The sequence below is a fragment of the Heterocephalus glaber genome, unplaced genomic scaffold, assembly GCF_053883595.1.
Source record: "Heterocephalus glaber isolate CG9 unplaced genomic scaffold, H.glaber_assembly_v1.0 deba00000331, whole genome shotgun sequence".
NCBI lineage: Eukaryota > Metazoa > Chordata > Mammalia > Rodentia > Bathyergidae > Heterocephalus > Heterocephalus glaber.
The window spans coordinates 19,610,836-19,638,811 of NW_028258142.1; the positions used below are offsets into that span (position 1 = coordinate 19,610,836).

The 27,976-nt window shown below is 36.6% G+C and overlaps 1 protein-coding gene and 1 pseudogene across 16 annotated transcripts in view; both read left to right on the forward strand.

Annotated features, from left to right (window-relative positions):
- Positions 1–27,976, forward strand: part of Pign (phosphatidylinositol glycan anchor biosynthesis class N) — a 236,883-nt gene that overhangs the window by 53,136 nt on the left and 155,771 nt on the right. The window lies entirely within an intron of this gene.
- Positions 6,637–7,783, forward strand: LOC101697923 (eukaryotic translation initiation factor 3 subunit F pseudogene; annotated as a pseudogene).

Consider the following 27,976-nt stretch of genomic DNA (forward strand, 5'->3'; position numbering starts at 1 on the left):
AAAATTTCATAAACACGTGGAAATTGAACAACACACTTCTGAATAACCAATGGGTCACAGAGGACATTAAAGAAGAAATCAGACAGTTCCTTCAATTAAATGACAATGACAATACAACATATCGGAATCTATGGGACACAATGAAAGCAGTCTTATGAGGGAAATTCATAGCAGTGAATACGCATATTAGGAAAACAGAACGATCCCAATTAAACAACCTGATGCTGAACCTCAAGCTTCTAGAAAAAGAAGAGCAGGACAACCACAAAGCTCATACAATGGAGGAGATTATAAAGATCAGAGGAGAAATCAATGCAATGGAGACTAAGAGAACGATACAAAAAAATCAATGAAGCCAAGAGTTGGTTCTTCGAAAAAATCAACAAAATTGACAAACCTTTAGCCAACCTTGTCAGAAAAAGGAAAGAAAAGGCCCAAATCCATGCAATTAGGAATGAAAAGGGTGAAATTACAACAGACCCAGCAGAAATCCAGAGGATCATCAATACCTACTTCCAGAACCTATACACCAATAAGATGGACAACACAGAAGAAATGGACAGATTCCTAGACACATATGAATTACCAAAGTTGAACGAAGAAGACCTAAAAATTCTGAACAACCCAATATCAACCAATGAAATTGAAAATGTAATTAAAAACTTATCAACTAAGAAAAGCCCAGGCCCTGATGGCTTCACTGCTGAATTCTACAAGACATTTAGAGAGGAACTACTGCCACTACTGTTTAAACTCTTCAATGAAATTGAAAGAGAAGCAGTACTCCCAAATTCATTCCTGGAAGCAAGCATCACCTTGATCCCCAAAGCAGAGAAAGACCGAATTGAAAAAGAGAACTATAGGCCAATCTCACTAATGAACACAGATGCAAAAATCCTTACTAAGATACTGGCAAACAGAATGCAGAAGATCATCAAGAAGATCATACACCCTGATCAAGTGGGATTCATCCCAGGGATGCAGGGATGGTTCAATATATGCAAATCAATCAATGTAATACACTATATCAATAGAGCCAAGGACAAAAACCATATGATTATCTCCATAGATGCAGAAAAAGCATTTGACAAAATCCAACATGCATTTATGATAAAAACCCTACAAAAAATTGGAATAGATGGTCTGTACCTCAAACTGATAGAAGCCATCTATGAAAAACCAACAGCCAATATCATACTAAATGGTCAAAAACTGAAATCCTTCACACTAAAATCAGGAACAAGACAAGGATGTCCACTATCACCACTCTTGTTCAATATAGTTCTGGAAACATTAGCCACGGCAATGAGACAAGAGAAAGAAATAAAAGGAATAAAGATAGGAAATGAAGAAGTCAAATTGTCATTATTTGCAGATGACAGGATACTCTATACAGAAGACCCCAAGAACTCCACCAAAAGTCTTCTAGACTTAATAACCAAATTCAGTCAAGTAGCTGGTTACAAGGTCAACACGCAAAAATCAATAGCTTTCCTCTACATCAATGACAGACTCACTGAGAGAGAAACAGGGCAAATAATTCCTTTCACAATAGCATCCAAAAACCTGAAATTCCTAGGAATCATCCTAACAAAAGAAATCAAAGACCTCTTCTCTGAAAACTATGGCACTCTGGAAAGGGAGATTGAAGATGATATCAGAAAATGGACAGACATCCCCTGCTCCTGGGTAGGAAGGATTAATATAGTGAAAATGGCCATACTTCCAAAACTGCTATATAGATTTAATCCAATTCCAATTGAGATCCCAGCAGCATACTTCATAGACTTCGAGAAAACAATCCACAAATTCATTTGGAGCAAGAAGAGACCCAGAATAGCAAAAGCAATTCTAGGTAACAGAGACATAGCTGGGGGTATCACAATCCCCAACCTGCATCTATACTACAAAGCTACTGTGATAAAAACAGCATGGTACTGGCAAAGAAACAGACCTGAGGACCAGTGGAACAGATTAGAAGATGCAGAAACAATGCCAGACACACTCAGCCATCTCATCTTCGATAAAGGAGCCAAACACCCTCACTGGAGGAAAGATAGCCTCTTTAATAAATGGTGCTGGAAAAATGGCGCTTCAACTTGCCAAAGATTAAAACTAGACCTGTATCTCTGACCATGCACTAAACTAAAATCAAAATGGATTAAAGATCTAAATATTAAAATAGAAACTCTGAACCAGTTGGAACAGAGGTTAGGTAGAACCCTTGAAGACATCGGTGTAGGAAAAGATTTTATGAACAAAACCTCAGTTTCCCGTGAACTAGCACAAACAATCAACAAGTGGGATCTCTTCTTATTAAAAAGCTTCTGCACAGCAAGAGAAACCACCAGCAGTGTGAAGAGACAACCCACAATGTGGGAAAAAATCATCACCTGCTCTTCCTCAGATAAAAGTCTACTGTCTCAAATCTATAAAGAACTTCAAAAGATCAGACCTCCCAAATTTAATGATCCAGTCCAAAAATGGGCATCTGAAATGAACAGACATTTCTCAGACAAAGAAGTAGAAATAGCAAATAAATACATGAAAAAATGTTCAACATCACTGGTCATTCGAGAGATGCAAATGAAAACAAGGCTGAGATTCCACTTCACTCCAGAAAGAATGGCTGCTATCATGAAATCAACCAATAACAATTGCTGGCGGGGCTGTGGGGAAAGAGGAACCCTGCTCCACTGCTGGTGGGAGTGTAGACTGGTGCAAGCACTGTGGAAATCAGTATGGAGATACCTCAAAGAACTAGGACTGGAAATCCCATTTGACCCCGCTATTCCACTGCTGGGGATCTTCCCCAAAGAATTAAAAGAATCATACCACAGTGATATATGTGCACCCATGTTCATAGCAGCGCAGTTTGTAATAGCTAAAACTTGGAAACAGCCCAAATGCCCATCAACTGGAGACTGGATAAAGAAAATGTGTTTTTTTTATAAAATGGAGTACTACTCAGTCATAAAAAATGAGAAATTAGAGACATTTATAATTAAGTGGATGCACATTGAGGCAATACTCTTAAGTGAAATAAATAGGACACAGATGTGTAAATACCGAATAGTTTCTCTGGTGTGAGAAACTGAAAGTGTAAATAAGGACTAAATGTATAATAGGTCATGTGAAATAGGAAGAAAAGGGGCAAAGGGGAAGGAAGTGGGAGGGCTAAGGGAAAGGATAGAAGGGAATGGGATTGATATGAGAAAATGGAAAAATAGGAACAAAATCTTTGTAAATAGGGAGGAATGGAGGGGTTGAAGGGAGGGCTGAGCAAAAGTGAAAAACAAGAACCAAGAGAGACTATGTAAAGGTGCAAATTTCCAATGATGAATGTCATTATATTGTATACCTAAAATGTACCAATGATTAGAATGAATAATTGATAATGTAAAATAGGAAGAAAAGGTCCAGAGGGGTAGGGGTAGTGGGATGGGCAGGAGAAAGGAAAGAAGGGAAAGGAAAAATGATGAGAAATGGAAAAAATGGAAATAAAGTCTTTGTAAATAGGGAAGGGTGGAGGGGGTGAAGGGAGGGCTAGGAATGGGGAAAAAATAAGAACCAAGATGCATTATGTAAAGGCACAATTCCCAATGAGAAATGTAATTGTGTTGTATACCTACAATGTACCAATGAAAGAATTTAATACAAAAAAAAATACATGAATGGACAGTAGGAGAAGAAAATAATCAAATTCCATCTCTCAACCCTGCAAATTTTGAAATTCATAAATTTAAATTTTTTTCTTATAATAATAATTTTTTTTTGTTTTGTGTGTAGTTTTTTTGTTTTTAGGGAGGGTTTTTTGTTTTTGCTTTATTTTACTTTGTTTGTGGTGCTGGCTAAACTCAGGACATCATGTATGCTAGGTAAGTGCTTTGCCACTGAGCTCTGCTCCCAGTCCTTCTCATACTATTACAAAATATTATCCTTGCTGGGTGTAATGGCATGCACTTGTAATTCCAGATACTGAGGAGGCTGAGGCAGAAAGATCACTTGAGCAAGGAGTTCTAAGCCAACTTGAGCAATTCAGTAAGACCCTGTCTCAAATCAAACAAATAGAGGAAAAAGGGGAGATAGGTTTTACCTTTGTTAACTTTATTGTATTTCAGAATTGTTAAGTTTCTCCAGATTATTCTTCCTCAGTTATATATAATGGAATGAAAACACTGATTTTTTAATGTACTCATGACAAGATATCTCACTGGGGACCTGGAGTAGAGGATTTGCCTGGAATGTGTGAGACCCTGGGTTGGATCCCCAACGCAGCTAGTCTACTAGAATGTTATATAATTAAAATGGGATTTATTAATAAGCTTTAATTTACGGAGATTGGAATAAGTCATTTACAAGAAAAATTTCACCATTTTGAAATTTTAAGATTTTGAGTCATACCTTTAGAGAATTAATGACATTCAGGTTATAACACATTAATTAAGTTGTATTTGTTCTAAACAGTTAAATTTTAATTCTACAGCTTTATTAAACATCACATTTTAAGCCAAAAAGCTTTAAAAATTATTTCATAATAGAAATTATGAAATCATAATTTATCATCAAAGAAAAATAAATTCAAATTAGAAAAACCCTTTCCACTTTTGAAATTACCAAAAAACTTTTGTTATATGATGACATATCTAAGTGGATACTTCCACAAATTACATTTGGCAATCTAAATAGATATATTCATTCTTTTGGAGAGTAAATTCCACACAATAAAGAATCTTAAAGTACTTACTATCTTTACCACAGTAATTCCATTCTGTGATACATCTCTTCAGGAACTAAGTGTGGAAAGTCTTTGCCCCAAGATATTTATCACAGGATTATTTATAATAAAGAGATGGAAAGCCATATAGTTGAACAAGAGTAGTGTGTCTATTAGGTAGACTATAAAAATCTTTTAAAATTCTGTTTTCAGATGCAGATATGTCTTGGAATAATTTAATCATAAATAAAATACAGGTTATGAAGATACATATTTGGTATAATTGTAACTACATTAAAAATTTATGTACGTGAGAGAGAAAGAAATTAAACCCAAAGGCTAACAGTAGTAAGATTTATACTCTGTAGGAGATTTGTATTTCTTACTTGTACTTTCTTGTATTTATCAATTATTAAAAAAATTATATGGGAGATTTTTTGGTTTGGTTTTGGTTTTGGTGGTATAAGGGATTGTACATGCTAAGTAAGGATTCCACCACTGACTGAGCTACATCCCTAGCTTTAAAAAATTTTTTTTATTTTGAGATGAGGCCTACTAAGTCCCCTAGGTATGTTAAAGATTTGTACTTTATCCTCAAAATAGTGGATTATAAAGCATGATCATATATGTATTTATAACTATCATTCACAATAGTGAGTTGAGTGAAACTGGGTTTTTCTGCTTTATTGATAATAAAACAGATTTTCAAGTTTTTAGTTACTGTGCTAGTAAGATGTAGAGCTGGAACTTGAACCCAGATGTTCTATCTCTTAATCTGGTGCTCTTTTCATCATTCCTCCAATGCTGTACTAGTTAGTATCGTGTTTTTTTTTTTTTTTTTTTTTTTTTTTTTAGAGGTGAGTGCTATTAGATTTTTTAGTAAATGAGTAAATTTATTAGTATTTCTTGAAGGAGACAAAGTAATACCAGTATAATTTTGTGGTATGCTTGGTCTTTGGGGGAGGGGGAACTCTAGGGATTGAACCTAGGTCCTTGTGCATACTAGGCAAGCTGTCTGTGAACTACACCCCTAGCCACTCCCCCCACCCCACCTCACTCCTGGTTTTTTTTTTTTATTTTATTTTTTGAGACAGGGTCTGGTTAAAATGCCCAGTCTGGCCTCGACTTGCAGTCCTTCTGCCTCAGGTTCCCAAGTAGCTGGGATTACAGGTATGCACCATCGCACCCAGCTGAATACTTGTTTACAGTGCCAGTCTTCCATTGTTGAGATTGTTATAGTTTATTTATTTTCCCCAAGTCTGAGTTTAGTAACAGTTCAGTGTAATGTAGATATACCAAGTTTTTACTGTGAAAAAGTTATTCCGTTTCTGAATAAAGAGTTGTCAGTGAGGTAAGCCAGTTTTTATGTCACAACTTTGTAAAATTTTGTTTTCTTTTGTTTGCCATGCTGGGGATCAAACCCAGGGCCTTAGACATGCTGCACAAGTCTCTACCACTAAGTTATACACCCAGCCCTGTGAAAACGTATTTTGAATATGTAAATATCTCTAGAATGATGCATGTGTTAGGATTCATAATTAGTTCATAGAAGTAGAATTTTAAAACTTTCCTCTAGAATTTTGGCTTACTGTCTCCCATTCTTATACTCACAAAATACGTGACGAATTTTAACATGCAACAAAAACATGAGGTTTCTTTTATTATGTCCTTTCAAGTTTCCTCCTGTCTCCACTGAAGTATCCTTTCTTATCTGAAATCTCACCATCCCAACTAATTATCCTAACATAGGAAACAAACATTTAGTTATAAATTTTTAGATATCCTTCGTTCTCTCAAGTCTTCCTTCTTGGTATCTAAAACTAAAAAAACAATAGATTTGGATAATATTCCTTATTAAAGTCACTCTCTATTAAACTCTTGATGTCTTAAGAAATGAAATAGAGCTCTTTCTCTTCAAGATGGCTACGCAGTCGGCGCCCACGAGTGCTCCTCCAGCCACTCCGGCCCCAGTGCCGGACCCGGCTCCTTCGCGGACGCCGGCTCCAGCGCTGGCCGCTGCTCCAGCGCCGGCCTCGTCTTCGCGTCAGCAGCTCTGGGCCAGACCCCAGCCTCAGCACCGACCCCAACACAGACCACGGCACCCCGCGCTGCAGGGTCCGGCGCTCCCGGGGCCCTTCCCCGGCTGCCGCGTGGTCAGGCTGCACCCAGTTATTTTGGCCTCCATCGTGGACAGCTATGAGCGTCGCAACCAGGGTGCTGCCCGAGTTATCGGAACCTTGCTGGGAACTGTTGACAAGCACTCAGTGGAGGTCACCAACTGCTTTTCAGTGCCACACAGTGAGTCAGAAGATGAGGTGGCTGTTGACATGGAATTTGCTAAGAACACGTATGAATTGCACAAAAAAGTCTCTCCAAATGAGCTCATCCTGGGCTGGTACACCACGCGCCATGACATCACAGAGCACTCTGTGCTGATCCATGAGTACTACAGCCGGGAGGCCCCAAACCCCATCTGAGCATCAAGGCCTATGTCAGCACTTTAATGGGTGTCCCAGGGAGGACCATGGGAGTGATGTTCACACCACTGACAGTGAAATATGCATATTATGACACTGAATGCATTGGAGTTGACCTAATCATGAAGACCTGTTTTAGCCCCAACTGGGTGATTGGACTCTTGAGTGACTTGCAGCAAGTTGGGGGAGCATCGGCTCGCATCCAGGATGCCCTAAGCACAGTGTTGCAATATGCAGAGGATGTACTGTCTGGAAAAGTGTCAGCTGGCAATACTGTGGGCCGCTTCTTAATGAGCCTGGTTAACCAAGTACCCAAGATAGTTCCTGAGGACTTTGAGACCATGCTCAACAGCAACATCAATGACCTGCTGATGGTGACCTACCTGGCCAATCTCACACAGTCACAGATTGCCCTCAATGAGAAACTTGTAAACCTGTGAATGGGTCCCAGCCAGCACACCTACCTATCTTGAGTCTCAACTGTAAGGCCCAGCACAAAGTGGAGGAGAAATGGTTTGTGGTCTTGAGTCACAAAGTAAGTTAACTACTTGTGACTCCAAATAAACATAGTCTACCTTTTGTAAATGAATTTCATCTGATATGAGTTTATTCCTGGTTAGAAAGGAGAACTTTTAGAGCTCACACAGAAACCATAGAGTGAACACTGGAAGTAAAACTGTTTATGTGTTGGACAGGACTTGTCCTCAGTAGTTGCACCTGCAGCCCAAGCCACTTTAGCCTCATTCAACCCCACACCAGACAGCTTACTTGGCACACCAGTTTTATAGTGGCACTTTCCCCTTGCTCTTTGTGCCTGTGATCTGTACAAGTTAGACCTCCAGAATGTTTTTATTTTGTCACTTCTCTATAGCATCTTACATGGATGACAGTGCAAACGTGGCACCATTGTTGCCTTCTGCACCATGTTGAAGGGCCTGGAAATGTGGTCTTAAGTGAGAGGAGAAGAAAAAGAAAAGACCTCAGTCCTGAGACCTGTGAGTCTGTGCTGGTAGAAAGACAGCTTTCTCCATGGTGAGGAATAACTAGAAAAATGTCCACTCACAGTGTCTGGTTTGCCCAGGAAATGAAAATGAGAATCCATAGAGAAAAACAGTTGAGAATTGGATTGTTAATTTGACTCAACAAAAGAGTATGTGGAATAGTAATGTAGAGCTGTTTGTGACTTTGACTCAGGGAGACAGTATTAGAATTTGTGGGTGAAAGTTTAAAATAATTTCTCCAAAACCTCAGAAAGTGCTTAGGTACTGTCTGTAACTCAAGAGCAGCCTTGGGCTATGTTGTGGTCTTTAAATGGCTGAGGCTAAACACATCGAGGTGACATTTTGCAGAGACCTTGTAGGGTTCAGTATTTGCCAGAGTGACCTCAAACATCCCTTTGAGCAGATATCCTGGGATTGTACGTGAGCACTTCGAGATGTCTTAGAATAAAAGAAGTCATTACTCAGGGAGTGAAGGGTTTATTGCATAATGGAGTGAAAGGTAAGTGAAGTCAACTGGGAATCAAGAAGGCCTGGGATCCTCATTCTGGTTCTGAGATACATAACTAGGAGAGAAATTCTAGGAGTCACAAGATGTAGCTCTTAATACATAACCCATTAGGGTGTCCATGAGTTATCAATGAATTAATAAATGTCAGTTTAACACCTGCAGAGAATAGTGCCTGATGTATAGTAAACGTACATAAGTGATAGGTACTTTAAGGCTAAACATAGTTTGAAAATAAGGAGCAACAGGAACCCAACCCTGGATCTCATTTCTGGTTCTAAGAAATACTGTATGGTGAGTTGTAGAGATCTTCAGATGTGGATAGTGATGATATACGTGTAGGGAAGTGTAAACATATCGCAAAATAATGTTTATAGCAAATTGAGAGGTTAAAAATAGAACACAGTGGGAAGAGGATGATAGTTAAAATGTTTCTGTGTTTTGGGGGCCAGGGATTTAGCTCAGTGGTTTTGCTGCCTGCCTCACAAGTGCAAGGACCTGAGTTTGATCCCTGGTACCAAAAACAAAAATGTTTCTGTGTTTTTACATTTTGTGTGTGCGCAGTTAATGTCAACCATAATCTTTTTAAATGCATGTTAAAATTTCAAAATTAATTATAGGAAATATATACAGTATATTATCTCTAAGAGGTAATAAGATGTAGAATAAGAAAAAGGAGCAAAAAATTTCTTAAAAATTGAGAAATGAACATAGGGTACATGAAACAAAATAAGATGGCAAAATAGTTAAACTACATCCATCAATAACTACAGTAAATGTAAAAGTATTAAAGTAGCCAGAGGGGGAGAATATCAAAGCTAAACAAACCCTAGCCATATGCTGTTTACAGAGACATTTTAAACAGCACATAAAAAGTCCTTGCAGGGCCAAGGATTTATCTGAGTGGTGCCATGCCTGCCTCACAAGTGCAAGTTCCTGAGTTCGATCCCTGGTACCAAAAAAAAAACAACAAAAAAGTTGTCCTTGCAGCTATAAGTAACAATAAGAATGAGTTTTAATAATAGTGTTGAATGAAACAGAACAGTCTCAGAAAGCAATGCACATTATGGTACTCATAAAACAGAAAAATAAGTGAAACTAAACTTATTTAGACATGTATATGCAGGTGATTGTTATTACCTATAGTAAGTATTCAGGGGCTGAAAGTTTAGCACTTGCCAAGCATGTGAAAAACCCTGGGTTAATCCTTAGCGTTGCAAAAAGAAAAGAAAAAAATTAAATTCTCTATAGCAGTTAGGAGTAAAGCTACCATAACATTTTTATAAAACCTTATTTAATATGTAGTTTTCTCATTAACAGTGTGCCTAGGGCCAGCCAACAGCACCATTCATTACTCATGCTTGAATAAAGCTTATCCAGTCTATCTTTTCTCCAGAAGCCGCGTTAGAGCATTCTTGCACAAGAACACTAGGCAACATGCTTGGGAACCGTTTTAAGCAGTAAAATCAACACAGAAATGGAAAAACAGCACGAAGTAAACCGTGAAAAGAATACTTGTCTTGAGAGCCAAGAGAAGAAAGAAGTTAGATTATCTAGAACAGGCCCTTGAAGGGGATATTGATACCCTGGCATCTTTCCCTGCTTCCTGACTGCCATGAGGTAAACAAGCCTTCACCACTTGCTACCACCAGCCCGAGCAAAAGGGTCAAACAACCATGGACTGAGCCGCGAGCCAGAATAAAACTTTCATCCTTGTAAATTGGCCATCTTGTATTTTGCCACAGTAACAGAAAGCTAACACAACTAAAAATTCAAAAAACTAAAATTGGTTGTTTACCAAGTGAAAGGTAAAAGGAGGCAGGGAAGTAGAGTAAGTAAATGAAAGTTATTGATTAATGATCTTGTTTGAGGCTGGTTGGTGGGTTCATGATATGAATAAAGAACCAAACATGAACTAAGGTGACAGTGTGGTATTATTTAGCTTTGTTTGAAAGTTAATAGCCATTGTCTTTAAATAAGAGAAATGATAGAGATACTGAAAATAAAGTGGAAAGTAGGAGGGACTTTTAAAAAATTATTGTTACCCAGTTGATACGATGGAAGAAAACCTTAAAATGCTAATGAGAAACATAAAAAAGACATATAATGTTTTTGGACAGGATTCAACATTATTTTGAAAGGTGTCAGTTCTCCCTAAGTTAAATTAAATATTTGTCATAATCCTAATAAAATATGTTCTTTTTGATCTGGAAAAAAAAAAAAAAGAAATGAAATAGAACTGGATTCAGGGTACAGCAGTACTTTTTACTATCCCTTGGTTTCCTAACTCTTATTTTTATCCTGATTTTAGAAACTCCACTGGTTTTATGCAATAAATAGTAATAATCTTTGAAAGTTTATATTAATATTAGGATAGTTTTTCAGCACATTTAGTTTGTAATGTGCCTTTTCTTTTACTCAAGACATGGTTTGTTTTCTGTCATCAATACTGCAGTGTCCTTCCATTTGACAATATGTACATTTTTATCATCCCAGCAGTTAAGATTTTTTTCTGTTCACATCTTTTATATTCATCAAAAATGTGCATTTCATTATTGTCTTATTTTTTAAGGGCATAAGTACTAATTAATGCTTTAAATATTCCAGAGACTTTAAAGAATAAATGAATAATGTATCATTATGCGGTATTGTATCTAAAACTTGTATTGTTTCAGGAAAAATAGAACTACAGATGGAGAGGGAACTTGATATAGTCTGTACCAATGTCTAAACTCTTAAATGTCAGTGTTAAAGCTGCTTTCTTTAAATGAAACCTTATTCTCTGAACAAAAATTCTTATTCCATGTAAGACAGTTTATTTTTCAAAAGAACAGCTGATCAAGTTTGTCCTTACTAGCATCCGAGAACATACTTTCATTCCTGAATCCCTCTCTTTGCTGTATTTGCTATATTAAATTATGTAGTTTCTTCAGCCTTCCCTTAAGAAAAGTTAATTTTCAATCCTTTAATTGATCTTTCTACTCTTCTGAATCCTCTTCAAATGTCCTTGTCACTTTTGTGCCATTAACATAGAAGCAAGGAAGTGGTAAGTAGATGCACTCACTAAGAAGAAAGTGATAAAAGTCTGTTACTAGATTGTAAGTGTATTATAAAAAGTGAAATGAAAATAATGTACAGTGTTAAGGAAATGATGTAGAAATTTTTATATTCTGGGAATTATTGGTTGAAAATTTTCTGACCATCCAGATAAATAGAAGCCACCCAAAAGGTGTAACCTTCAGCAGTAGATACTTTTCTGTGAAATGGAATAAATGATCTGCGTTGTATTCTTTATAATAATAAAATACTATCCAAATACATATGCCTTTAGTGATAGGGTGTGATAAAGTGCTTGGATTTATTGCCTGAATAAGGTTTAAAATGGGCATTTTGTCCTTGATCTCTATGTAATAACTTTTCCTTAGACCAGGATGACACTTCTGTCGTAGTAGCACTTTTTTCTCTTTAAGTTGTACTTTAAACCATGTTTCCACATTCTAATGTGTGAAAGAAAATGCCTTTTCTTCTATGTTGTCTTCCATGACTCCTTTTCCTCTATCTGGCCTATTTTTAAACTGATTAGTTTTTTAAATGAATTTTATTGAAATATGCACAAAGCAAAGTATATAAATTGTTAAGTGTGCAGCTGTAAATTCTTAGAAAATATACACATTTTTATAACCAGAACCTGGATCAAAAAAATAATAATGGGCAGGGTATTTAGCTCATTGGTTCCACCACCTGCCTCGCAAGCGCAAGATCCCAAGTTCGATCACCAGTACAAAAAAAAAACAATGCAAGTTTCTTTTATGCTCCTCCAGATTTCAGCCTTAATGGTCATCAAGAAGTGTATCTTGGAAAAAAAAAAAGAAGTGTATCTTGGGCCAGGGATTTAGCTCAGTGGTGCTGCTACCTGCCTTGCAAGCGCAAAGTCCCAAGTTTGATCCCCAGTACTGAAAAAAAAAAAACAACAAAAAAAGCGGAAGTGTATCTTATTCTCAAACTTTACATAAAGAATTTTGTAGTATGTTCTCATTTGGGCTTGGCTTGTTTTCCTTAACATTATGCTTGTAAGGTTTATCTTTGATTATTTGATATGGTAGTATTTTTTAATGCTTTGTAAGATTATGTGAATCTATAATTTATCCATTTTACTGGATAAATGTCCAAATGTACGTTTCAATTGCTTCTAGTTTTTATTATGTATAATTTATGTATTTTTTGGTGCACACACATAAAGATATATATATATACACGCATATTTTGGGGGTATATACTTAAGAATAGGTTGTTAGGTCATACTCTCCATATATGTTTGGCTTTATTGCACTCCCACATTTCCGAAATGGTAGTATTGGTCAGCTTTTGGGTGGCTGGGGAAAATGCCTGACATACACAACTAAAAGGAGGAAATGTTTTATTTGGTTCAGTTTCATGGGTTTCAGTCTATGATGGGATGGTTCTAATCCTGTGGATCTAAGGTGAGGCAGAACATCATGGCAGAGGGGAATGGTCAGAGTAAAGCTGTTCAGCTTGGAAGCAGAGTACAGGGGAACAGCACCAGCAAGAGATACACCCTCCACAGGCATGCTTCCTGTGAACCATCTCCACCAAGAAGGCCTAGCCTCCTAACAGCACATTCAGCTGTGAACATCAGCTGATAGCCCACTAATGATTGTAGCACCCCCCATGATCTGAGCACCTCTCCAGAAGTCTCTTAATCCAGTCAAGTTGACAATTAAGATTGCAGATAAAAGAAAGAATTAAGATGTGGTATGTACATGTACCAATGAGGAATATGGTCATTATGTACTACAAACATGTACTAATAAAAAATAAAAATTGGAAAAAAAAGATTAACTGGCACAGTGGTCATAACAATGTATAGTCTATAGAATTTTTGCTCCTTCCTTAAGTTTGGGCTTGAGAATTAAGTTGATATAAGACAGATCAACAAGAAAAAAACTGAATATTTTTAATAAAAATTTTACATAATATAGAAATCTTCATATGAAATGAAACAAAGATGCAATTAGAGGTGAATTCTTAGAAATGAGTTAGATAGTAGAAAATTATGAAAGTGTAAGAAGACAAAGGGGCTTGGGCTAAGTGGAAAAGTGTCTAGGAGGGTAAGGATTCATCTAACAAGGTATGTTTGCCAGGCACAGTGCTGCACACCTGTAATCCTAGCACTCGGGAGGCTGAGGCAGGAGATTACTGAGTTTGAGGCCAGCCTGGGCTATGTAGTGAGACCCCGTCTTGGGGGAAAAAAAAAAAAAATTTGTACATATTTCCCTGTTTTTAGCTTCCTGTTCTTGATAGCTTTCCCTGTCTTTAGTTTTCCTGCTGGAATAGGGAGGACATTTTTCACATGGGAATTTCATTTCCTGCTTTTAAGAAACAAATGGAAGGAAGCTCAGAGTAATCTTTTTTACATCTGCTGTCTTTCATCTGCCTTTAACTCGCAGTAGTCAATATCCTAGAATAACATATTTTTAACTCCTTCAGTTCCTACCAATAGTATTTAAATCTTCCAATTTTTATATATCCTCACACTTGATATTCTAAACTTTGGCCATTTCACTGATTGTTTCATGATACTTCATTGAATTTTTGCAAATATTTTAATAACATGCATACAGAAAAATACAGAAAGCATAGTATTATTACTTTATGAATTTTTGCAAACTTAACACGTCTGTATAACCACTGAATTTTTTTTTTTGGTACCGGGGATCGAACTCAGGTCCTTGCGCTTGCGCAGCAGGCACTGAAACCACTGAGCTAAATCCCCAACCCGACGTCTGTATAACCAAAAATCACTTCTCTCCAAGGGGAACTAACTTATCCTGATCTCAATCATGTGATGATTTTATTTTACAGTATTATATAAATGAGTTCATATATCAAGTACTCTTTCACCTGGCTATTTTTGCTTAATATGTTTGTTATATTTGGCCATGTTGCTTTTTTGTTATATTCATTTATTCTCATTGCTCTCTAGAATATACGTGAGTGAATTTACCCATTCGACTGTAGTTGAGGATTTAAATATTTTCTAGTTGAAGACTATTACAGATAGTCCCATATGAACATTCTTAGGTAAGCCTTTTGTTGAAAACATACATGCCAATCTAATTGTTGTATACCCAAGATTTGTGCAGTCAGTCATAAGACATGTGTATGTTAACCTTAAGTATAATCGTTTTCCAAAGTGGTTTACCAGCTTACACTCCTGCCAACAATAAATGAAAATTCAATTGCTTTCACATCTTCACTAAGGTTTGATATTGTCTTTATTGTAGCTAGACTGGTAGGTATTGAGTAATACCACATTGTGATTTCAATTTGGACTGAGAACTAGAAAACTTGAACACATTTTTATATGTTTAGGGAGCAGTTGGATATCCACTTGTGTAAAGTCCCATTTGCCCATTTTGCTCAAAGTCACTTTTGCCCATTTTCTGGTTGATCTATCATTTTCTTTATGATTTGTGGATGTTCTTCATATATTCTGGAAGAAAGTTTTTTATTGACTACATGTATTATAAGTATTTTCTCATACCCACTGGATTATCTTTCTTTCTCCCCAGTGGTTTGTTTTTGTTTTGTTTTGTTTTGTTTTGTTTGGTACCAGGGATCAAACTCGGGACCTTGCCCTTGCAAGGCAGGCAGCGGAACCACTGAGCTAAATCCCTGGCCCTCCAGTGGAATTGTTTGATGATCAGAAGTCTTTTAGTGTAATTTATTAATTTTTTTCCTTGCAGTTAGTACTTTTAGTGCCATTTAAGAAGTTACTACCTCCCCAGATTCTCTTATGTTACGTTCTGAAATTTTTATCGTTTTTACCTTACACACGGAGACCTACAGTCCATCATTTACTTTTGTGGATAGTGTGAGGTCAGGTCATTTTTTTCCATGTGTATATCCATTTGATACATTATCTCTTTTTGAAAAGCCCTTACACACCACTATGATAGTCATTACACTACATCATTAATCAAACAACTTGTATTAGAAGTTTGTTTCCTGGTATTCTGCTTATTTGTATATTCTTAGACAAGTACAATAATTTTAATTACTGTGATTTTATGAGTTTTGTTATCTTTGAGCTTTTGTTTCTTCAAAATTTTAATTGTTATGTTTCTGTTTTTGCAATCACTTCCTCAATTTCACACACACACATGCACCTCATCTACTGAGATTTTGATTGAGGTTGTACTGACTCCGAATCAGTTTAATTGATACCTCTGTGATGTAGATTCTTTCAATCCGTAAATTTATCCTATATTTTTATTTATTAGAGCTTTCTTTGATTGCACTCAGTATTTTGTTGTTTTTAGTGTAGGAGACTAGCAAATCTTTGCTAGGATTATTAATTTGTGCTTTCTCCCTTGTTTTCTTGATCATTCTTGTTAAAGGTCTATGTTAGCTTCACATTGCTGTGACAAACTACCTGAGAAAAACAACTTAAAGGAGGAAAAATTTACTTTGGCTCCTAATTTTAGAAGTTTTAGTCCATGGTTGGCTGGCTCCATTGTTGCTGGGTCTGTTTTGAGGCAAAATATCATGGTGGAACTGCATGGTAGAGGAAAGCTGCTTGTCTCATGGCAGCCGTAAAACAGAGAGAGAAGGGAAGCACCCCTCGGAGGGGCTGGGGACAAGATACAGTCCCAAGATGTAGTCTCCCTGTCTGCCTGACCACACCTTTCAGCTAGGCCTCATCACCTCCCAGTAATGTCTTCAAATTATGAATCTATCAATGGATTAATCTGCTGATTTAGACCAGTTATCTTCCAGAACTCCTACCTCTGAACATGTGAGACTTCTGAGGGATATTTTACACTTAAACAGTAACAAGGTCTATGAGTCTTTTCAAATAATCAACTTTGGTTTTGATTTCATTAATTGATTTTCTAATAATTTCTACTGCACTTATTTTGTCTTTATTTTTGTGTTTAATGTGCTGTGCTTTCCTGATCTCTTGATTTGGCCACTTAGATAATTGATTTCTAGTCTTTTTCTTACCTATGCATGTAAAATCTTCCTCTAAGCATAGAGTTATCTACATACTAAAAGCTTTTTGTATGTCTCAGTTTCATTATCAGTTTGAGATATTTTCTGGGTTTTGTTCTTTTGGTTTTTTTGTGGCTTCTGGGCTTATGGCTTATTTAGAAGTCCACTGCTTATTTTCCAAACATTTGAAGCTTTAGAGTTATCTTTTCCTATTGAGCTCTAGCTAATTTCCATTATGGTTAGAAAAATACTGTCTTTCAATCTCTTTGAAATTTCTTGAGACTTGCTTCATGGACCAGCATGTGGTTAATTTTGAAAAGTGTTAAACTTGGACATGTATTTGGTTCTTATAGTTTGCAGTATTGTATGTATGCTATTTTGTAGGGAACAGAGAAAGGGGACGTTACTAGAACCACTGCAGTAAGTCCTAGTGTCCTGCAAGCCACGGCAGCACAAGACGAATTAACTTATTATTCAGGAAAGGTAGAAAAAATGAGACTTCTAAGAAACTGAGCCTTGGGCCCGCTCAGTGCTGCTCTGGGTAGCAAAGACAAAGCCCCGGAGCTTACTGCACCTTTTATTCAATAAGTCGGGGAGAAACAAATGTAACAAATGACTAACAGAGAGTTCAGTGCATTGGGATAAACAAGGTGTAACAAATGACTAGGGGGTTCTCGCTTTGGCAGCACATATACAAATGACTGGGGGGTTGTGGAAATCCAAGAACAATGAGGAACTGAGTAGATGAAGATTTTATTCCTCCCACGATGTCTTCAACTGGTGTAATCTTGTCCTGGAGCATCATAGCATCACCGGATCATTGAGGTCTCAGTTGTGACCAGAGGCCAAAATGGAATTATGTCTCAAAATGCCATAGCTGGCCTGTAGGCAGGAGAACTAGGCCTAATCAAGTGATTTTTCCCTAAAATTATGTAGTATTGCTCCTAACACTATTTCAGTTAAGTAGATTAACTATTTCTTCAGATCTGCTGAATCCTTATTGATATTTTGTTAATTCTGTCAATTATTGAGAGATATTTTTCCAGTTTACTGCTGTGAGTGTGGCTATATCTACTTTTCTTTATACTTTTTTTCTGCCAACTTTTGCTTCATAGATTTTGAAACTACATTATTAGGTACGTCCAAATATATAATTTTTGTATCTTTCAGGTGGAGCCCCCCTCATTACTTTGTTTAGTTCTGTAGCATTGTTTGTCTTAAAATCTACTTTGATTATAGCAGCATTCTTTTTTTTTTGGTACCGGGGATCAAACTCGGGACCTTGCTGTGAGAGAGGTGGTGGAACCGCTGAGCTAAATCCCCAGCTCAGCAGCGTTCTTGTATTTGTATGATATATCTTTTAAGCTATCCTTTTATTTTTAATATTTTGGTGTTCTAATATTTAAAATGTCTTTTTAAGTAGCACATAATTGACTTTTTATTGTTGTTTTGTTTTTGTATCTAGTATTCTTTCCTTTTTCTTTTAATTGGCCTTTTCAGTGTATTTATACTTACTGTAATTCCTGCTGTATTTGGGTTTATTTTCTATTCTATGAGTTTTCTGTTTTAGTTTATCTTCCTTAGGATTGCAGCTATTTTAATTCTCCACCCCACTATATTGGCTAGTTGTTTATATATCCTTTTAATGACAAAATTAAAAATTATAACAACATTTTGGCTCATTATTATTTCAGTATAAATTAGTATTTTGTTCCTTCCCAGTCATTGCTAGGAGTTTAGAATATTTTAAGGTCTATTCTTCTCAATACTTTAAAGCTATTGTCATATATTTTAATTATATTTTATATATTTCAACTTGTCATTGCTTTGTAATGTCAGTATTTTTTTGATATACTTATGTATTTACTGTGTCTCTTACTCCTTATTCCTTTACACATTTCTGTATTTCCATCTATAATCATTTTCTCTTTTTTTTTTACACAGTATTGGGTATTGAACTCAGGACCTTCTCACTGAGCTACATCTCCAGCCTGCTCACTCACTCTTTCTTTCTCTCTCTCTCCTTTTCTTTTTTTCTTTCTTTCTTTCTTTCTTTCTTGACAGAATCCTGCTGAACTACTAAGTTGCTCAGGGTGGGCAGGATCTTGCAATCATACTGCTTCAGCCTCCCACAGTGCTGAGATTATGTTCATATGCTGCCATCATGTCCTGCTAATCATTTTCTTTAATATTTCCTTCAATGGATATTTGCCAGTGAAAGATACTTTCTGTTTTTGTCTGGAAATATCCCTATTTTGCCTTCATTATTGAAAGATCTTTTCTATGAACATAAAATTCTGGTTGCTCATTATTTCCTTTCAGGAGTTTGAAATGTCATTTCATTTGTTTTCGGGCTTCCATTATTTCTGCTGAGTAACCAACTGTTTTATTCTGTTTTATTCCTTTGTCTTACTCTCCTTCCCCAGCTGCTTTTAAGATTTTCTCTTTGTTCTTCGTTTTTAGCAGTTTTACTATCATGTGCATATGTATGATTTTCTTTGTAGTTACTCTTCTTTTGGGCTTACATATGTTCTTAAATCTGTGGATATCTTTTACTAGTTTTATAAAATTCTTAGCCTTCAGATTAAAGGCCATCAGATATTGCCTCTGCCAAATTCTCCCTCCTTTCTCTTTTTGGAATTCAAGTTAGATCTGTTCACCATAAAATATTTTTATGATTTTTCTATTCTTTTTTGTTCTTCAAGCTTCAAACAAAATATTTTCTACTAAATGTATCTTTGTGCGTATTAAATCTCTTCTGCTATGTCTATATTATTCTTATTGTGGTTTTTTTTTGTTGTTTTTGAGACAGGGTCTCACAATGCAGTTCATGCTGGCCTTGAACTCACTAGGTAGCCCAGGCTGGCCTCGAACTTGTGGTGATCCTCCTGCCTCAGCCTCCCAAGTGCTGGGATTACAAGCATGTGCCACCATGCCTGGCTGTTACTGTGTTCTTAATTTCAGTTATTAGATTTTTTTTTCAGTTTTAGAATGTCCATTTTGATGTTTTAAGAAATCAGATTTCATAAATAGGACACACGTATAAATACAGAATAGTTTCTCTGGTGTGAGAAACTGAAAGTGTAAATAAGGACTAAATGTATAATAGGTCATGTGAAATAGGAAGAAAAGGGGCAAAGGGGAAGGAAGTGGGAGGGCTAGGGGAAAGGATAGAAGGGAATGGGATTAATATGAGAAAATGGAAAAATAGGAACAAAATCTTTGTAAATAGGGAGGAATGGAGGGGTTGAAGGGAGGGCTGGGCAAGGGTGAAAAATAAGAACCAAGAGAGACTATGTGAAGGTGCAAATTTCCAATGATGAATGTCATTATATTGTATACCTAAAATGTACTAATGATTAGAATGAATAATCGATAATGCAAAATAGGAAGAAAAGGTGCAAAGGGGTAGGGGTAGTGGGAGGGGCAGGGGAAAGGAAAGAAGGGAAAGGAAAAATGATGAGAAACGGAAAAAATGGAAATAAAGTCTTTGTAAATAGGGAAGGGTGGAGGGGGTGAAGGGAGGGCTAGGAATGGGGAAAAAATAAGAACCAAGATGCATTATGTAAAGGTACAATTCCCAATGAGAAATGTAATTGTGTTGTATACCTACAATGTACCAATAAAAGAATAAAAAAAAAAAAAAAGAAAAAGAAAAAGCATCATGCCAAAAAAAAAAAAAAATGAAATCAGATTTCAGTTCTTTGGTACAGTTTTCTATCTCATCCTCTATTATTGAACTCTATTCATGATTATTTTTGTGAGTTTATTTTTATTGTCTTTATTGGTTAATCCTATTTGTTAAGCCTGGTAATTTATAGGTGAATGTTTATCATTATATGTTAAAAGTTCTAGAAGCTCTAGAGGATGTCATTTTTCTCCAGGGAGGTTTCATCTTATTCTCCCTCAGGCAAAGAATGATTGACCAAAGGCTCTGTCAAATTTTAAGATGCCCCTGACCTCTAGCTGTTTCTACTCTTACAGTATATAGCCTCCTAGGGATCCCAACTGAGAGCTTGTTGGGTTATTTAGAGCTTTGCCTCTCTGGTGGTTCCTGTATACTTGTTTTTGTCCTTTATACATTTTAAGACTACTAAAACTTTTGCCTGCTCTTGAGAGACTTTACTCTTAGCTTCTCCCCTTGTCCTCCATAGATGTCAGACTTAACTCCTTTTTTATGTCTGATCTCATGAGGACCTAGCCCTTGTTTCTTTAGCGTGAGTTTTCCAAATTGTATACTATACTACACTCTTTCTTTCTCATAGAAGTTCTTTCTCATCCTCTTAAGACTTTACCTCAGAATCTAGCAAAGTTAAATTCTAGGTGATCTTTTTTTAAATTCAGAATTAAAATGTGTATTATTTTCTTGTTTTTCTTGCTGTTTAGGTCCTTAAGTCTGGGCTGTCATGGCTAAGACAAGCTTTAGTTTTATTTCTCCAGTCTTATAAGATTGTCAAAGGCCCTATTGGATTCTCTGACTCCTCACAGCAGCTATATACCACAACTCTCAGCCTTTTGCCTTGTGCCAAAAATAAGGATGGCAGATGTCCTTAGGGTTTGCAGCTTACAAAATGTTGGTCACTTCTCTGTGGTTTTCTTCTCCCTAGGATTTTAGGCCTTTTAATTCCTAATTGTCTTGGTACCTTCAAATTTATTTCCAGTTTTATTTTATCAGATTTTCTAGTTATTCCTGGTGGGAATATTGATATGCCCAGGATTATCTGTCATACCCAGAGATATGATATTAATGTTTTAATTATATTATTTCAAAAAATTGGATAGTAAAACATTAATGCTGGATGTGATGGTGCACACCTGTAATCCCAGCACTTAAGAGGCTGAGACAGGAAGATCATTGCAAGCTCAAGGTCAGCCTAGAGTACATAGTGAGTTCAATAATATATAGTGAGACCCCTATCTCAAAAAATTAGAAAAAAATTTTTAAAAAGGAAGAAAAAAATAATACATGTGTGCATTAACAGTAATATAAAGAAATTGCCTTTCTTATCATGTTCTACTCTATAGTCTGTGTCTGGATGTAAAGTATTAGCTTATTATGCATCTGTCTATGTATATAAAATCATGTATACATATTTGCGTGTGTACATGTATCCTACTTGTTAACACTTCATATTTTAATTATTAAATATTTCAAACATTTTGAAAGAAATGAATTATACCAAAAATTCATGTACATATCCCTATTTAACATTTCACTGTTTCTTTAGATCCTTTCTTTTGAAAGAAATAAAATATGATACAGTTGAATCCGTATTTTTAAAATCTACATTTTTACAAATTTTCTTCCATTCAGCAAAGCTTTAAAGTTTTATCTTTATAAAGATATATATATGTATATCTCTTATTTATTTTAATTTTTTATGCTGTCCTTTTAATTACTTACCTGCCAACCTACTTTGTTTTGTTGTTGGTGTTTGTTTTGTTTGCCTTTTTTTTACATAAATATGAACATGTACAATCTATTCTGGAATTTACCTTGTCACAAAACCTCTTTAGATTTAAATTATGTAATACTAAGAAATTTTAGTTTGCATCTCATCTCAACTTGTTGAAAAAATTTTTTTAAAAGATTTTATACTGGAGGACAAATTTATGAGTCCTCAATGTCATGGTACCACAGTGAGATTTGTACAGAATATTTTGATAAATTTCATTTGTATTTCAAACCTTTACTATGTGTGCCTTTGATATATCCTCTGGTTTATGAATAACCAAATTAGGATAAATTGTGACCTAGCTTGATCTCTGTTTCATTATTGGACTATTCTGAATACAATATTATGTAATGTAACATAAATATTTCTCCTTACAGTTTTTCTTCTCACCTCCTTCTTAATGCTTTCCTTGGAAGGCTTATTAAGTTGGCCTAAATATTTTGGGGTAGGACAAGCTTTCTTCTCATCTTTTTATTTAATTTAGCAAGGCATTAAGTACTTTAAAAATGGCAGTACAGAATTAAGAACCTCCACTCTAGGCCACAGGCTGTGCCCTGCTGCTCTGGTGGGAACTTGGGGTACAGGAGAAGGCCCTGGGGAGTGGAGGAGGGCACAGACCATTCAACATTTGGACTCCACATCTGCTGGAGAAAAGCAGAGGCCACTGCTGGAGCTTTCCAGGGCTGCCTACCTGGCCTCTTTAAGCCTCCAAAACTCTCAGTAGAACCTTCTGGGCCACTGTACCATTGCCCCGAGTGCAAAAGAGGTGAACCTTCCAGGCCGCCGTACCACCACCACCAGTGCCGAAGAGCAGAGCTGCCCCCAAAACAGAGGTTAACCTTCCAGCCCACCGTGTCACTGGCCCCAGCACCGAGGAGGTGAGCCACAAGGGCACCAGCAGCACACCTGCACCCCCACCCTGCAATGAAATGAGAAGACACTTAAACAAGTCTCAAAACCAGAATTCCAGATCACCTAAAGCAACCCCAAAGGGAAAAGAGATGGAACAATCTGATACTCAACCCCCTGGACTCCCTGAACTGGCAACAAAAGAGGATCTGGAAAAAATGAAATCAGAAATGATTTATCAGATAACAGCAGATATTGTGCCCATAGTGCAAGACACGATTAATCTAGAGATGACACAGATAAAAAAAATAGAGGAGCTAAGAAACATAATGGAATCCCAATGTAGGAAACAAATGGAATCAATAAAACAGATGTGGACAGATTTCCAGGAGATTAAAAATTCCATTGAAAGTTTATGCAACAGAATGAGCCAATGTGAGGACAAAATTTTAGATATAGAAGATAAGATTGAAATTAGTGACCAGGCAAAGAAAAATCTCTTTAAAATTGTAAGGGACCACGAGAAATCAATCCAGCAGCTGCTGGACGATGCAAAGAAGAATAACATAAGACTGATCGGAGTCAACGAAGACACAGGAGAGAGTGCAGACAACATAAAAAACCTGTTCGCAAAAGTATTGGCAGAAAACTTCCCAAGCAGGGGAAAAGAACTTGACATACAGATAAGTGAGGCATATGGGACTCCAATTAGCCTTGATCAAAAAAAATCTACACATAGGCATATAATAGTTAAGATTCCAGAAACCCAACAGAAGAACAAAGTTCTCCAAGCAGTTAGAGAAAAGAAACAAATCAATACAAAGGAAAGCCCATCAGAATCACAGCAGACTTCTCAGTGCAAACCCTCAAGGCAAGAAGAGCTTGGAGTAACTTATTTCAAGCCCTAAAGGAAAATAGCCTCCAACCCAGATTGATGTACCCTGCAAAGCTGTCTTTCAACATTGATGGAGAAATAAGATACTTTCATGACAAAAAGCACCTTAGGAACTTCATGAATACCAAACCAGCACTCCAAAACATTTTAGACAATATCGTAGGAAAAGACAATGAGGATCACAACCCCAGGAAGCCCAGCAGAATGAATCCATTGGGTGCAACAAGAAATTAAATGCAAAGGGGGAGAATCCAGCAAAAACAAAAAGTCATGACAATGATAAGTCAATAGGTATCAGTTATAACCATCAGTGTTAATGGTGTCAATTCACCAATCAAAAGAAATAGACTGGCAGAATGGGTCAAGAAGCAAGATCTGACAATATGCTGCATAGAAGAAATACACTTAATTCAAAAAAGAAACTCAGACTGAAAGTTAAGGGGTAGAAAACAATACTCCATGTGACAGGAACCCAAAAAAAGGCAAGAGTAGCCATCCTCTTTGCAGATCAAATGGATTTCAAATCAACACTGTTGAAGAGAGACAAAGAAGTACACTACATTCTTGTAAAGGATGACAATCATAAACATATATGCACCAAACACTAGTGTGCCCAATTATATAAAACTAATACTAATGGATATGAAAAATCAAATAAGCACTAATACAATAGTAGTGGGGGACCTCAGTACCCCACTATCACAAATATATAGATCAACTAGACAAAAAATTAGTAACAAAATGCTAGAACTCAATTAAACTCTTGAACAAATGAACTTAACAGATGTTTACAGAGTCTTCCACCCCACAAAATCAGAATACACATTTTTTTCAGCTGCACATGGGTCATTCTCGAAAATAGACCACATACTCACTCATAGAACATGTTTAAGTAAGTGCAAAAGAATTGAAGTTATCTCCTGTATATTATCAGACCACACTGCGATGAAATTGGAGATAAATAGCAAAAGAAACTGCAAGAATTTCATAAACACATGGAAATTGAACAACATACTTCTGAATAAACAATGGGTCACAGAGGAAAGTAAAGAAGAAATCAGACAGTTCATTCAATTGAATGACAATGACAGTACAACATATCAGAATCTATGGGACACAGTGAAAGCAGTCTTATGATGGAAATTCATAGCAGTGAATACTCATATTAGGAAAACAGAGTGAGCCCAATTAAACAACCTGATGCTGAACCGCAAGCTTCTAGAAAAAAGAGCAGGACAAACCCAAAGCTCACACAAGGGAGGAAATTATAAAGATCAGAGGAGAAATCAATGCAATGGAGACTAAGAGAACGATACAAAAAAATCAATGAAGCCAAGAGTTGGTTCTTCAAAAGAATCAACAAAATTGACAAACCCTTAGCGAACCTTGTCAGAAAAAGGAAAGAAAAGGCCCAAATCCATGCAATTAGGAATGAAAAGGGTAAAATTACAACGGACCCAGCAGAAATCCAGAGGATCATCAATACCTACTTCAAGAAATTATATGCCAATAAGGTGGAAAACACAGAAAAAATGGACAGATTCCTAGACACATAAGAATTACCAAAGTTGAACGAATACCTAAAGATTCTAAACAACCCAGTATCAATCAATGAAATTGAAAACGTAATTAAAAACTTATCAACCAAGAAAACCCTGGGCCCTGATGGCTTCACTGCTGAATTCTACAAGACATTTAGAGAGGAACTACTGTCACTACTGTTTAACCTCTTCAGTGAAATTGAAAGGGAAGCAATACTCCTGAACTCATTCCTGGAAGCAGTCATCACTTTGATCCCTAAAGCAAAGAAAGACCCACCCGAAAAAGAGAACTATAGGCCAGTCTCACTAATGAACATAGATGCAAAAATCCTTAATAGGATACTGTCAAATAGAATGCAGAAGGTCATCAAGAAGATCATATACCCTGACCAAGTGGGATTCATCCCAGGAATGCAGGGATGTTTTAGCATACGCAAATCAATAAATGTAATACACTATATCAATAGAGCCAAGGACAGAAAACATATGATCATCTCAGTACATGCAGAAAAAGCATTTGACAAAATCCAGCACACATTTATGATAACTCTCCAAAAAATTGGAATAGACAGTCTGTACCTCAATGTGATGAAAGCCATCTATAAAAAACCAACAGCCAGTATCATACTAAATGGTCAAAAACTGAAGTCCTTCACACTAAAATCAGGAACAAGACAAGGATGTCCGCTATCACCACTCTTGTTCAATGTAGTTTTGTAAACATTAGTCATAACAATTAGGCAAGAGAAAGAAATAAAAGGAATAAAGACAGGAAATGAAGGAGTCAAATTGTCATTATTTGCAGATGACATGATACTCTATATAGAAGACCCCAAGAACTCCACCAAAAGTCTTCTAGACTTAATAACCAAATTCAGTAAAGTAGCTGGATACAAAGTCAACACACAAAAATCAATAGCTTTCCTGTACACGAACAACAGACTCACTGAGACAGAAATAGGGCAAACAATTCCTTTCACAATAGCATCCAAAAAACTGAAATACTTAGGAATCAACCTAACTAAAGAAATCAAAGACCTCTTCTCTGAAAACTATAGCACTGTGAAAATAGATTGAAGACAATATTTGAAAATGGAAAGACATCCCTTGCTCCTGGGTAGTAACAATCAACATAGTGAAAATGGCCATGCATCCAAAACTGCTATGTAGATTCAATGCAATCCCAGTTGAAATCCCAGCAGCATACTTTATGGACCTTGAGAAAACAATCCAGAAATTCATTTGGAATAAGAAGAGACCCAAAATAGCAAAAGCAATTCTGGCAACAGAGACATGGCAGGGGGTACCACAACCCCCAACTTTAACTATATTACAGAGCTACTGTGATAAAAACAGCATGTTACTGGGAAAGAAACAGACTTGAGGACCAGTGGAACATATTACAAGATGCAGAAACAACTCCAGACACACTCAGCCATCTCATCTTTGACAAAGGAGCCAAACACCCTCACTGGAGGAAAGATAGCCTCTTTAATAAATGGTACTGGAAAAACTGGGTTTCAGCTTGCCAGAGATTAAAACTGGACCTGTATCTCTCACCATGCACTAAACTAAAATCAAAATGGATTAAAGATCTAAATATTAAAACAGAAACACTGAATTTGCTGGAACAGAGGTTAGGTAGAACTCTGGAAGACTTTGGTGTAGGAAAAGATTTTATGAATAAAACCTCAGTTGCCCGTGACCTAGCACAAACAATCCACAAGTGGGATCTCTTCTTATTAAAAAGCTTCTGCACAACAAGAGAAAACACCAACAGTGTGAAGAAACAATGCACAGTGTCAGAAAAAAGTTTTACTTGCTCTTCCTCAGACAAAGGTCTGCTATCTAACATCTATAAAGAACTTTAAAAAATCGGACCTCCAGGGGCCGAGGATTTAGCTCAGTGGTTCCACTGACTGCCTCGTAAGCACAAGGTCCCAAGTTCAATCCCCTATACCAAAAAAAAAAAAAAAGAGAGAGAAAAACCAGACCTCCCAAATTTAAAGATCCAATCCAAAATGGGCATCTGAAATGAACAGAGATTTCTCAGACAAAGAAGTAGAAATAGCAAATAAACATATGAAAAAATATTCAACATCACTGGTCATTCGAGACATGCAAATGAAAACATCACTGAGATTCCACCTTACTCCAGAAAGAATGGCTGCTGTACTGAAATCAACCAATAGCAAATGCTGGTGGGGCTATGAGGAAAGAGGAACCCTGGTCCACTGCTGGTGGGAGTGTACTCTGGTGCAACCGCTGTGGAAATCAGTATGGAGATATGTCAGAGAACTAGGACTGGAAGTCCCATTTGACCCAGATATTCCCCTTCTGGGTATCTTCCCCATAGAATTAAAAGAATCATACCACAGTGATATATGTGCACCCATGTTCCTAACAGCACAGTTTGTAATAGCTAAAACTTGGAAGCAACCCAATTGCCCATCAACTGGAGACTGGATAAAGAAAATCTGGTTTTTTTATAAAATGGAGTACTACTCAGCCATAAAAAA